General features: G+C 48.4%; 1 long non-coding RNA gene across 1 annotated transcript in view; it reads right to left on the minus strand.

Annotated features, from left to right (window-relative positions):
* Window positions 1-4,693: 4,693 nt before the first annotated feature.
* The window catches only part of LOC110295368, a 19,220-nt gene continuing 12,127 nt past the window's right edge, over window positions 4,694-11,786 (minus strand). The window contains exons 3-4 of the long non-coding RNA XR_002378053.2: window positions 11,289-11,369; window positions 4,694-5,236 (exon numbers count right to left, since the gene is read on the minus strand). This is a non-coding gene — a long non-coding RNA (uncharacterized LOC110295368). The remainder of the gene's footprint in view (window positions 5,237-11,288; window positions 11,370-11,786) is intronic.

Consider the following 11,786-nt stretch of genomic DNA (forward strand, 5'->3'; position numbering starts at 1 on the left):
AAGGGCTGTGGGTGGGAGGCTTCTGCCCAGAGTCCAAATCCAAAAGGTATTTGGGGTGCTGAAGGCTGTGGTTCCTGGCCTCTATTGTTTGGAGTTGTTTTGGACCTGGGATAACTGGGGGAGTTGGGGGGAGGAGTGGGAGGGGAGTGGAGGGCAGGGCGAGGTTGTCTCTCGATGCTGTGGTGAGTCTGCTGTGCCTACAGGGTCCTCCCTAACAGGCATGTTAGTCAGCAGGGTGAAGGAAGGGATGAATTATTAGATCTTGCAAGGGTCACCATGCTAAGTTCAGGCCAAAGAGAGCCCAGGGATGGCATTTAAGGAGGCACAATATCTCTGGGTTGTGCAAGCAACAAGGGCGGTCCCCAAGAGTAAGTGCCTCCTTAAATGTGGCCCTCTGGGTGGGTCTTGCTTCACCTTCATCCCAGCCCAGACCACTCGCGCAGGTCCTTCAGACCAGGCATCTGGTGTACAGATAGTGAGGGGATCCTGCTATGGCCACCGTGGCTCTCTTGCTCAAAAAGAACTCTGTATCTTCGGGTACCCACAGCAGTGGCATCTTCGAAGGCGGGCACAGAATTTGCTTGGCTTGTCAATCCCGTGGTCACCTCAAGCTTGGTGTCGGATGTTGTCGGTAGATTTTAAGCAGGGTCTCTCACTGAACTGGAAGCTCACCCTTTCTGCTGGCCTTGTTAATAAGCAGGTTGCCTCGTGATGGAGTTACAGGTGGCTGCTGTTCCTGCCGGGCTTTGGTGTGGGTTTTTCTCTCTGTGTTTCCAGGCTGGCCTTGAACTCTGAGAACAACCTGCCTCTGCCTCTCGAATGCTGAGATTAAAGGCGTGTACCGAGCCACCATTGAAAAGTGTGTCCATCTTTGTAAACTTTCACGAACGTGGGCACTCACAGATGTTGACAGAGTTGTGCACCGTACTGAGGTGTAACTGATACTCAGCCTACATCGAAGGTGCGTCACGTGATAAGTTGTGACAGACCCCATGAAACTGTCTCTGTGATCCAGACAGCTTTTCACCGGGCCCAACTGGAAGGTTCTATTTTTCTCAAGTGTTCATTGATTGGTTGAATATACATTTAAAGTATATGCGTTGGGCTGGAGAGGTGGCTCCGGGTTAAAGTCTATGTATCGCTGACTCTTTTATCTTTGCAATAAAATATTTGGAAGAAGCAACTTTAAGGAGCAAGGATTGATTCTGGCTCATGGCTCGAGATTGTATCGTGGCGCATGGCTCAACAAGGATTGATCCTGGCTCACAGTTTAAGGGAGCACAGTCCCTCATGGCGGGCGGGGGGTGGGGGAGGGAGTCATGGTGACGGCAGCTTCTTCACATCTGGGCAATTCAGGAAGCAGAGGGAGCTGGAAGCAGGCCAGGCTATAACCCTCAAGGCTTATCTCCCAGCCACCCACTTCCTCCAGTGAGTCCCCACCTCCTAAGCTTCCTCAAACAGAGTCACCAGCTTGGGATCAAGTGTTTATAGTGGATGAGCCAGTCAGGACATGTCACAGTGAAGCCATGACTGATAGGCATCTAGTGACATGGTTACAAGTCAAACCAGTTAACCTGGAGGTGGGACTTCCCCAGCCCTCTGAGCATCTTCTTCCTTTAGAATCTGAGTCCCAGACAGAGGAAGCGACATCATTGTCTGTAGACCAGGCTGCAGAGCATCCAGGGTATTTGACTTCCCTGCTGCTGATGACTCTTGGGATCCTGCCACAGCATCTTCCGTAGAGGAGAAAACAGGAAGCTGACAATAATGACCTTTAACCCCATGGTGGGGGCAGGTGTCGTCAATCTCCCGGATGAGCAGGTTTGTGTCTGCTTTGATTGCAAGAGCGACAGAAGGCCCTCCTGGGCTAACCACTACGCGAATTCACTGCCATATTTGACCCAAGTCTGACTGTGCTTGATTGAGGACATTGTCTGGGCCCTTTTCTTTCTAACCCTGGCCTCCAGGCTCTCCATGGTGAGCCAGGTCTCCTTCTGGTGGCCCTGGCACTCTCCGTTGTGGCCACAAGATGGCAGCTCCAGCCCCAGAGTTTTGAAGAGGAGAGGCACCCAATGTGACCCTAAACCCAGGCCAATGACTGTGGCTCTGTGGGTCCCTCCTGCCTGGAAGGAGCCTCGTCTGCACCCATGGTTTGAGAGTCCAGCAGCAGGTGGCCCTCCAGAGGGAAACTGGAGTGACATCCCTGAGAAATTCTTTTTATGCTAACATGTGGTCTTTAAGGATTTCAACCTGATTTCTCCTGTGTTGTCCCAGGTCTTAAGGGTTTATCCACACGTCTGCACAAGCAGTCATCTGACATTCTACCTCATGTCTCTATGTTCTGTGTGCATGTGTATGTGTGTGTGTGTGTAGGTCAGAGGTCAAAGTCCAGTGTCTTCCCCAGTCACTCTCCACCTTAATTCTTTTTCTACCGGGTCTCTCCCTGAACCCAAGCCTCCCTTATTGAGGACCTGCTGGCCAGTGAGCTCCAGGGAGCCTCCTTTCTCTCCCTTCCCAGCACACCCAGCTTTTACACAGGTGTGAGGGGATCAATGTCAGGCCTCAGGGCTGAGTGGAAAGTGCTCCCCAGACTGAGCAGGCCCCTTCCACATTCTTCACAATCCATAAAACCCTTTCCCCATCCAGAGCAGACCCAAGGCAACTTTTATTTCTTTTTTTCCCTCCGATTTAATTAAATCAATGGTGTAATGCCGTAAGGGTCCTAAGATACGGGAAGGTGTGAGTTTCGCAGAGGGGCGCATGAGTTTTTAATAGACTAGACTTGCACTGTAAATGAAAACAATGTTAAATTCCTTAGTAATCCTAGCAGAAAGGAAAGAGGGAAGAAAGAGAGGCGACAGGCAGAGCTCCTTTGTTTCCTAATTAGTGCTGGCTGGATTGAAAGGTTATCCCTACCCGTCCTTAGCCATGAGGCCTGGAAGGAAGGGTCTAGAGCCATCATTAAAAAGCAGCTGGGGCTTATCTCCTTTTCCCAAAATCAGTCTAGCCTTGGATCCACAAAGAGCGGGCTCTCCCAGGGGGAAGGCTGCCCGGGAAGTACTGTGTGGGAGCACGGAGTCCCCTGCCACTGGGATGGTACTGTGACACATTCTCAGGCACAATGGAGGTACAGAGGGAACCTCCCCTCCAATCCTGTCAGGGACCTGGGGCTGGAGTTCTGTGAGTGATGTCACTGAAGCTCGGAGACTTTCTTCCCTCCTGTTTTTAATCTGCTGTTGACCTGTTGAGTTTAAGACAGAGCTTTATTCTGAACACCTCTGCTCTCTGTCTACTGGCCAGACAGTTCTGAAGGGGACCAGGAGATATCTCAGGGATCACGGCAAAAGCTACTGATCCTCCAGCAAGGGGACGTAGGGGGGTCATGTAGAGAGACCCCCTTTGGAAAGGGGAGAAGGGAGATGAAAATCAAAGCTCAAAGCTTCTAAATGTTTCTTGCCTGTCCTTGACAGTGCATGTCTGCTGTGGCCACTACCCAGATCTGGAGTTGTCACCAACTCATGTCTAGCTGCCTGTGCCTGATGTGCCCCTCTCCCAAGTCCCTTCACATTGTCTAGCCATCAGCTGGAACTACCTCCGCTGCTGACCCCTGCCACCAATGCCTCTGGGCAGGTGGCAGATATATGCCCTCCCCACCCCCCACCCCCCATTCCCTCTGTCTTCTTTTGGCCTGAATTGTGTTGTACATCTTGTTTGTTTTGAAGGAGTGTTAAACTTATGGAAAGTTGTAGCTGATCATGGTGGAACATACCTGAAACCCCACTACTAGGAAGGCTGAGGCAGGAGGATCACCGGGAATTCAGGGCCAGTCTGGGTTACAGAATGAATAATGGATGAGTTAGGACTAGGCTAACCTGGGCTAGCCAAGATGGGAGATGGGAGATGGGCTAGCCTGGGAGTGAGAATGCCTGGTCCAAAGAAAATAAACAAATAGATAGATAGATAGAGATAGACCAGTCACAGCATAGCTGAGAATGTCCATTCAGTTTTGTTCATGTCCCACAGAGTTGAAATCTTACACAGCTCAGCGCAAGGTTCAGCATCAAGCGCACACCTGGGTATCAGTCTTCCGAGTGAACTGACAACCACACTCCCTCCTCTTTCTGCTGAAGTCCCTGCCTGGGCCTACGATCCAATCTAGAACCCTGTGTGCATTTCTCCCCAGTATCTCTTTAATCTCTGCCTCATGCCATTTCTCAATATTCCATGACCTCAATACTTTCAGAGGGTTCATCAGCAGTTCTGAGACCTGTGCGTTTGTTCTGTCTGCATTTCCCCCTTGTTCCACTAAAGTTATGTGTGTGTCTGAACTGGTCAGAGGTGACACCCTTCCCTCTCACTGGGGCAGATGACATCAGCCTTACTGCCTGGATATTGACCTTGATCTTAGCCAAGGTAGCACCAGCCACTTTTTTCTTTGGAATCCCCACCTTGGTTACGGTATAACTGCCTCAGGAGAGATGTTCTGAGACCTCGGGACGCTCCTCCCATTGTTCAGCTTCCCACTTCTGATCTTAGCAGGCACCGCTAGTGTGTTGTTTACCTGGCACTTGGGAGTTTCCTTCATTAATTTATTTGGAATTTATTATTTATTGTCATGTTGGGAAGAGCAGTGGTAGGTTGAAGGCACAGGGTCAAAGTATTCACCACACAGGAATGGACAGAGACAATTTAATAAGAAAACAAGCTGAAAGGAGAGGCAGCGACTCAGAGCACATGGGCTGGAACACCGCCCACAGAGGGCTTCCTGACGGTCCTTTCATGTTGTCTTATAAGATTAGCATTTGGGGTGGGGCCTCACAGGTCATAGGAGTTGGGATGTGTTTGTGTGAAATGTCACAAGTCACAGGTCAGGCTGGGACAGCTCTTGAATGTTAAAGTGTGATGGTTTCTACTTGATTGTGATTTTTTTGGTCTCCACATTCAACCCCTTGATGCGTCAGCAGGGGCAAACCATTGACAAGGGATGGAGACTGTCTCCTGAGGCAGCCCCAGACCTGAGTGGGCGTTAGGACCTCAAGTGGTGTTACCAGTCGACATGGGGTGGTAGGGCTGTGGGGTAGAGAAGGCTCCAGGAGCATCTTGGGGTTGGGCAATAACTATGCAGGTCGGTGATGTCACTTGGACGGCCAAGAGGTCATCAGTGGTGGGTGCTGATGTTGATGGTAATAGCTGATGTCCCTGAGGCTGCACCATCTGGAGTTCATAGGCCTGGACTCTGTAGATTAGCAATGGCACCAGGTTAATAATGATGACAGAGTATGAGGTTAGGAGAGACTATGATCGGGGAAGCAGCATGGCCCTTCCCCAGGAGCCAACTTCACTTAGAGGCTCTTTCTCTGGTCTGTTCTGGTAAATAGTCTTTAAATTTTTAATTTTAGTGTGTCTGTCTGTCTGTCTGTCTGTCCATCCATCTGTCCATCCATCTGTCTATGTGTACATGCCATGGGTTGCATGTGGAAGTTAGACAACAGCTTGTAGGGGTAGAGTCTCCCCTTCTACTTATGGGGTTCCAGGAATTGAACTAAGGTCATCAGGCTTGGCAGCAAGCATCCTCTTCCCTGTTGGGCCACCTTGCTGGCCCTGAGGCTACTCAACTCTCACACCCTTGTTCCCATCTTTCTTAGAGTATTTGTAATGAAATCTGATTCCAATACTTTAACGTCTCCACTTAGGCATTTAGCAGCTAATTTGACACAGAGCACGGTCACAGGTATCCTTCTCTTCCACCTCCTCGAGCTCCCCTGATGTCAATGCACCCTGTGCTTCCCCACAATATAACTATAGATTAACCTGGCTTCGGAGGAGACCATCCCATACACTGTAATCTTCCTCTTCATACAATGGGCAGGAGCTGAGGCCTGGCTTCTGCTGTGGTCAGCTGAACAGCTCCATAGTAAACCAGCTGAGGCTGTGGCAAACACCGGAAGAAACCTTCTCCCTGCTTGTCCCCACAGCCACTCTTTTCTCAAAACCCTTGCAGACTGGAGCGATGGCTCAGCCCTTAGGAGCACTGGCTGCTCCACCAGAGGTCATGAGTTCAATTTCCAGCAACCACATGGCAATTCACAACTGTAATTCCAGTTCCAGAGGATCTGGCACCCTCACACAGACATGCAGACAATACATGGATGCGCATAAAAGGAAATCTTTTTAAAAATATCAATTGATGATTCAATTCCCCAGTCTTCTGTAGCTTCCCTAAATAAACGCAAACAAACAAACTATACTCTAGCTGGAACACACCACACCAACAGAGCATCCCAAAGGAGCAGTATTGTTTTTACCCAGGAGAATATCCTAGATTTAACTTCCCACGGCCAGCCTGGGATCCTCACACAAGTGGATGCTGCGCTGTTTTCTGGAAGAGCACAGGGGGTTTGCTGCTAGGTGGGGGTGGAGAATGGAGTTGGAAGGAGTCCAGAGGAGCAGCCTCGGGTTCTCAGCAGTGGGTTGGCTGAGTAGGCAAAGCCTCTGGAGCCAATGATGGCAGATGAGAGTGGCACCAGGCCAGCAGGTCAGAGCCTTGAACTCACCCGGAGCCCCTAGTTCCTGACATCCAGGTGGGGTGTCTGCCCTGGGGTTCTAGGCTAGGGACATTTCACAGTGTCATTTGGCCTAAGTCACCAGAGAGTTCCCTGCCCAATGGCAGGCCAGGTCACCAGGAATTAGTGACAAGATGACTGGGGAGGACAAAGGTCAGATGCCACCTTAGAAAGGGGAATAAACAGGTCAAACCCAGGCCTCTCTCTCATGACTTTTGTTAATTCTTGAACTAACAAGAATTGACATTTTGCATCCTTTTCAACTAAAATATTTTGTGTGTGTGTGTCCGAGGTCTCTCATAAGTCCTGACTCTTTTCTGAATTCACAGCAGAGCTGGCTTTGAACTCCCGACCCTTTTCCCTCTACCTTCAAAGTATGGGGGTGTCAGGCATGCACCACCACGCCCAGGCCCGGCCCTAAAAATATTCTTGAGGAAAAGAAAAGGGTTTTTTGTTCGTTCGTTTGTTTGTTTCTTTGTTGTTTTACTTTGTTTTTGTTTTTCCACTTTCAGATTCTGAGAGGCCCAAAGAAATGGTTACCCAGTGAGAATCTAGAACAAGCACACGCACTGGTACCATGACCCATATAGGACCAACAACAGGCGAGGCTCAGCATTCAGAGCCTTCTCCAGCTCTGTGTTGCCTCTACTGAGTTACAGAACAGCTCACGGGGTCTCCCAGAGCCCCTTGAATGGTGCTGGGGTTCCCAAGCAGAATGTGGGATAGAGTTTCTCCTCTGGTTTTCACGGGGCAAGTTGTTCCTCAGGGACAGGAAGCAGGTGTGTGGAGACCCCAAGAGGCCCAAGGCTTGGGTGTTGTGACACTGAAGAGCCAGAGAGGGTACCATGTCTCTTCCAGACTCTTCCCTCATCCCAGGGTCTGAGTAACCAAGACATCTTAGAATAGGCCTCTGCTTGTATGTGGGCTCAGAAATGGAGTCTTACCGCACACAAGAGCAAACTGTAGACTGCATAGAAAAGAAAAGCGCACCCCACCGTGGCTTCCTGTTTTGACTCTCCAAAGGCCTCCGAGGCAGCACACCCAGAGTTGCCACTGATGCTTAACCATTTATACCTAGACACCAAGCGAGTGGATGGCTCAGTCTGCATAGTGCTTGCCCTGGAAGCAGGAGGACCTTAGTTCCATCCCGGCAACCTGTGGAGAAAAACGCCAGATGTGATGGCGCATGCGTGCAATCCCAGAGCTGGGTAGATACCCGATAGCCAGGTCCCTGGGGCTCACAGGCCAGCCATCTTAATCAGCGAGCCCCAGATCAGTGAGAGATCAGTCCCCGAAAAACAAGGTGGACGGGACGGCTCCTGAGAACCAACAGCAAAAGCTGACGTCTGACTCGCATGCGCACAAACACCTGCTCACACAGGAATGCACACGCATGGATACACGGTGTACACGGGGATACAGGAAAAGAACATTTAAGAACCGTGTAGAAACACTCAGAAACACACAGTGGAACCCAGGTGACTCTCTCGCAGAAGTGGCTTTTTAACAGAGGTCTTCTGGGCTTTTTTTTTTTTTTTTTTTTTTGATTTATGGGTTTGATATTAACCACCGAGTTGACCAGATAGACAGACAGATGGCTTAGCCATATGGCATTCCTGTGCTGAGCAGGCTTCTGCAGAAACAGCCAGCACTCATCTGTCTCTTGCTTCACCCATAACCAACAGCCTGAAAGACAGTGGCTCCCATTTCTTCTCTAGGAGTTTAGGGGTCTAGACTCTGAAATGCAGCCTGGGGCTGTTGGGGGTGCCAGGACTGTGTCTTCTGGAAGTTTGGTGAGGTCACCTCTGGCCTGTCACAGCTGCTAGGGGTGTTCCTTCTACCTTCAAGGCCAGCTACGACTAGGGCAGAGTCAGTGTAATTGGCAAAAGTGGCCTTTCAGCTTCCGCAAGAGGGGTCAAGGCAGCTGTTAGACCCCACCCGACGGAGGCATCAGCAAAGCTAGGAAGGAATTATATCACGAGGCTGGGTGACCATCACAATTAGAGGCCAGGGATTGATTGATGATTGATTGATTGACTGATTGACTGATTGATTTCTGTTTTCTTGAGACATGCTCTCTCATAGTCCAGGCTGGTCTTGAACTCACTATCTATGCTCCCAGGCATAGACCTGCATTGAAGTATGGCTGGGACCCAGTGGTACTGCACCGGCTTGTCCTTCTGTCAGTGGGTATCAGTTGAAGGTAACTTCACAGTTAGGGTGAAGCCCATGTCTGTTTCCCCCTCCTCAGTACCACGGACTCCGTCTGGCAGGTTTTGTGTGCACTGTCACAGTCTCTGTGAGCTCATGTGCACATCCATTGTGTCTGGAAGGCACTGCTTTCTGTTATCCGTGACATCTGGCTCTCACATCGTTACACCTCCTCTTCTGCAGAGCTCCCTGAGCCTTTAGGGGAAGTGTTTGATGAAGACATCCCATTTTGAGATGAATGTTCCAAAATCTTTCACTTTGGACATTGTCTAGCTGTGGGTCTCTGCGTTAATTTCCATCCATTGCAAAAGGAAGTTTCTCTGGTGTGGGTTGAGGAAGGCATTGACTGCTGGATATAACAGTATATCATTAGGGGTCATTATCTGCTATGTTTTTTAGCTTGGAGGTTCTCACCTTCCTAATATTCCTATAGGGACCCCAACCATAAAATTATTTTTGTTGCCACTTCATAACTGTAATTTTGCTACTGTTATGAATGACAATGTAAATATTTTTTGGAGATAGAGGTTTGGCAAAGGGGTTGTGACCCACAGGTTGAGAGTCACTGCTTTAGTAGTAGTAGTACTACTACAAATAGTACTAGGTTTTCTTCTAGGTCTTTGACTTGACTAGTCTTAGGTTTTTTGGTTGTTTTTTGTTTGTTTGTTTGTTTGTTTTTCGAGACAGGGTTTCTCTGAATAGCTCTGGATGTCCTGGAACTCACTCTGTAGACCTGGCTGGTCTCGAACTCAGAAATCCGCCTGCCTCTGCCTCCCGAGTGCTGGGATTAAAGGCGTGCGCCACCCCCACCCGCCCAGCTAGTCTTAGGTTTTTGACCACTTTGTTAGTGTCTGGTCTGGGTTTCATCGCATCAAGTAGGTCTTGAATCCAAGCGAAAAAGCAGTTGGTTACTCCCGTAACATTTGTGCCACTATTGCACAGGTATACCTTGCAAGCAGGTCGCTGTTGTAAGTCACAGGGTTTGTAGCTGTGTTGGAGGAAATATTAAAAAAACAAAAAAACAAAAAACTGCCCTGTTTCTGCGCTCTATCCAGCTACTCTGCCTGCCAACTCTCCAGCAAGGGCCATAGCTCCTGAGTTCCCTTTGCTGCCACACCAGCCCCACACAACGACTGTCCACCCCTCAGTCAGCTGCCATAACACCCAGCAACCCTGTAGAAACAAAACTCTAGAAGCTTATAATTAACAACTCAGATTTATGTATCAATAAATTCTCAATACACAAGATGCTCACACAATCATTTCAGGGCCAATTGATAATGGTGCAAGCTGTCCACCTAGATTATTCTATCCTTTATGATATCATATCTACCTGTGGCTATTTAAAGTCACGATGGTTCAGGATCTTCCTGACTGTCCACCCCTCAGTCAGCTGCCATAACACCCAGCAACCCTGTAGAAACAAAACTCTAGAAGCTTATAATTAACAATTCAGATTTATGTATCAATAAATTCTCAATACACAAGATGCTCACACAATCATTTCAGGGCCAATTGATAATGGTGCAAGCTGTCCACCTAGATTATTCTATCCTTTATGATATCATATCTACCTGTGGCTATTTAAAGTCACGATGGTTCAGGATCTTCCTGTCCGTCCACCTCCATCTTGACTTCTCCTCTCTCCTAAGACGCTGTCTCTGCAACTCTTAGCTCCACCTCCCTTTTCCCTGTCCAATCACAGGCCTCCGGCTGCACTAATATTTTAATGTAATTGGACAGGGAAAATCCTGTCACGTAGCTAGGTGACATTGATGATTACCTTTCTCTTAGCACGAGAGTCCCTTACAATACCATGCACGCCGGCCAGCAGGGGTGCAGAGCATGACCATGCACGCTAGTCAGCTTCAGGTCAGGCATCAGCTCTACTCCTCCATGATCAACAACATACAGATTGTCTTCAGTGATGGGGCCTTGCCATCAGACTCTAGAGGTCAACCAATAACCTTAGCAGTAGCCTGTGATATTTGGGGGTTTCCATGGAACCTCTTTGGCCAATGACTCAAGAAGATACAACCCATTTCTGGCCCGGGGTGGGGTGAGGTGTTACTCATTTGCATAAAACATCTAGTTGGGGTATTGCCTCTCCCATTACTTCATGACACCATTTTGATTCCTTTCATATATGTACATATTTTATGAATCTTCTATAATAGTAGGTTTCCATATGGTTTTTCAAATGGCTTTTAGTATTAGATTTCTCTCCCCATATTTCCTCCTTTATCCTTCTCTCCCACCCCAACCCCATTTAATCCTCTTATTCTAGTTTCCCCTTTGTCTCTCTATAACACTGTATTCTATTTCTCCTTGGGAGATCCTTTCCTCCCCCCCCCCCCAATCCCTTACTAGGTCCCTAACCTCTGTGGTTATTTATTGAAGTTCCACATCAAAAGCTTAAAAGTTCATATCTACCCAGAAGAGAAAACATACATTTGCCTTTTGGAATCCGGATTACCTCACCCCAGATAATTTTTTCTAGTTCTACCCATTTACCTGTGATTTTCACCATTTCACTTTGCTCAACAGCCGAATAATATTCCAGGTTGATGACTTCTGGCTGATTCCGGTTTCTGGCTGTTATGAACAGAACAGGCATGAACACAGATGAGCTTGAACCCTTGTAGTGGGATGTGGATGGAGGCCTTCGGGTAGATGCCCAAGAGTGGTAAGCTGGATCTTGAGGTGGATCAATTCCCAGCTTCCTGAGGCAACACCACACTGATTTTTATACCAGCTGTACCAGTGTGTTCTCTCGCTAGCAGTGAATAAGTGTTTCCCTTTCCCATGTCCTCACCAGCATGAGCTGTCAGTTATTCAACTTGGCCATTCTGATTGGTGTAAGAAGAAATCTCAAAGTAGTTTTAATTTGCATTTCCCTGATGGCTAAGGATGTTGGACAGAGTTAGTTTCTTAGCCATTTGTGTTTCATAGTTGGAGAACTTTCTGCTTAGCTCTGTATTCTGTTTTTAATTTGGGTTGTTTTTTTTTTTT

Source organism: Mus caroli, chromosome 5, assembly GCF_900094665.2.
Source record: "Mus caroli chromosome 5, CAROLI_EIJ_v1.1, whole genome shotgun sequence".
Lineage (NCBI taxonomy): Eukaryota > Metazoa > Chordata > Mammalia > Rodentia > Muridae > Mus > Mus caroli.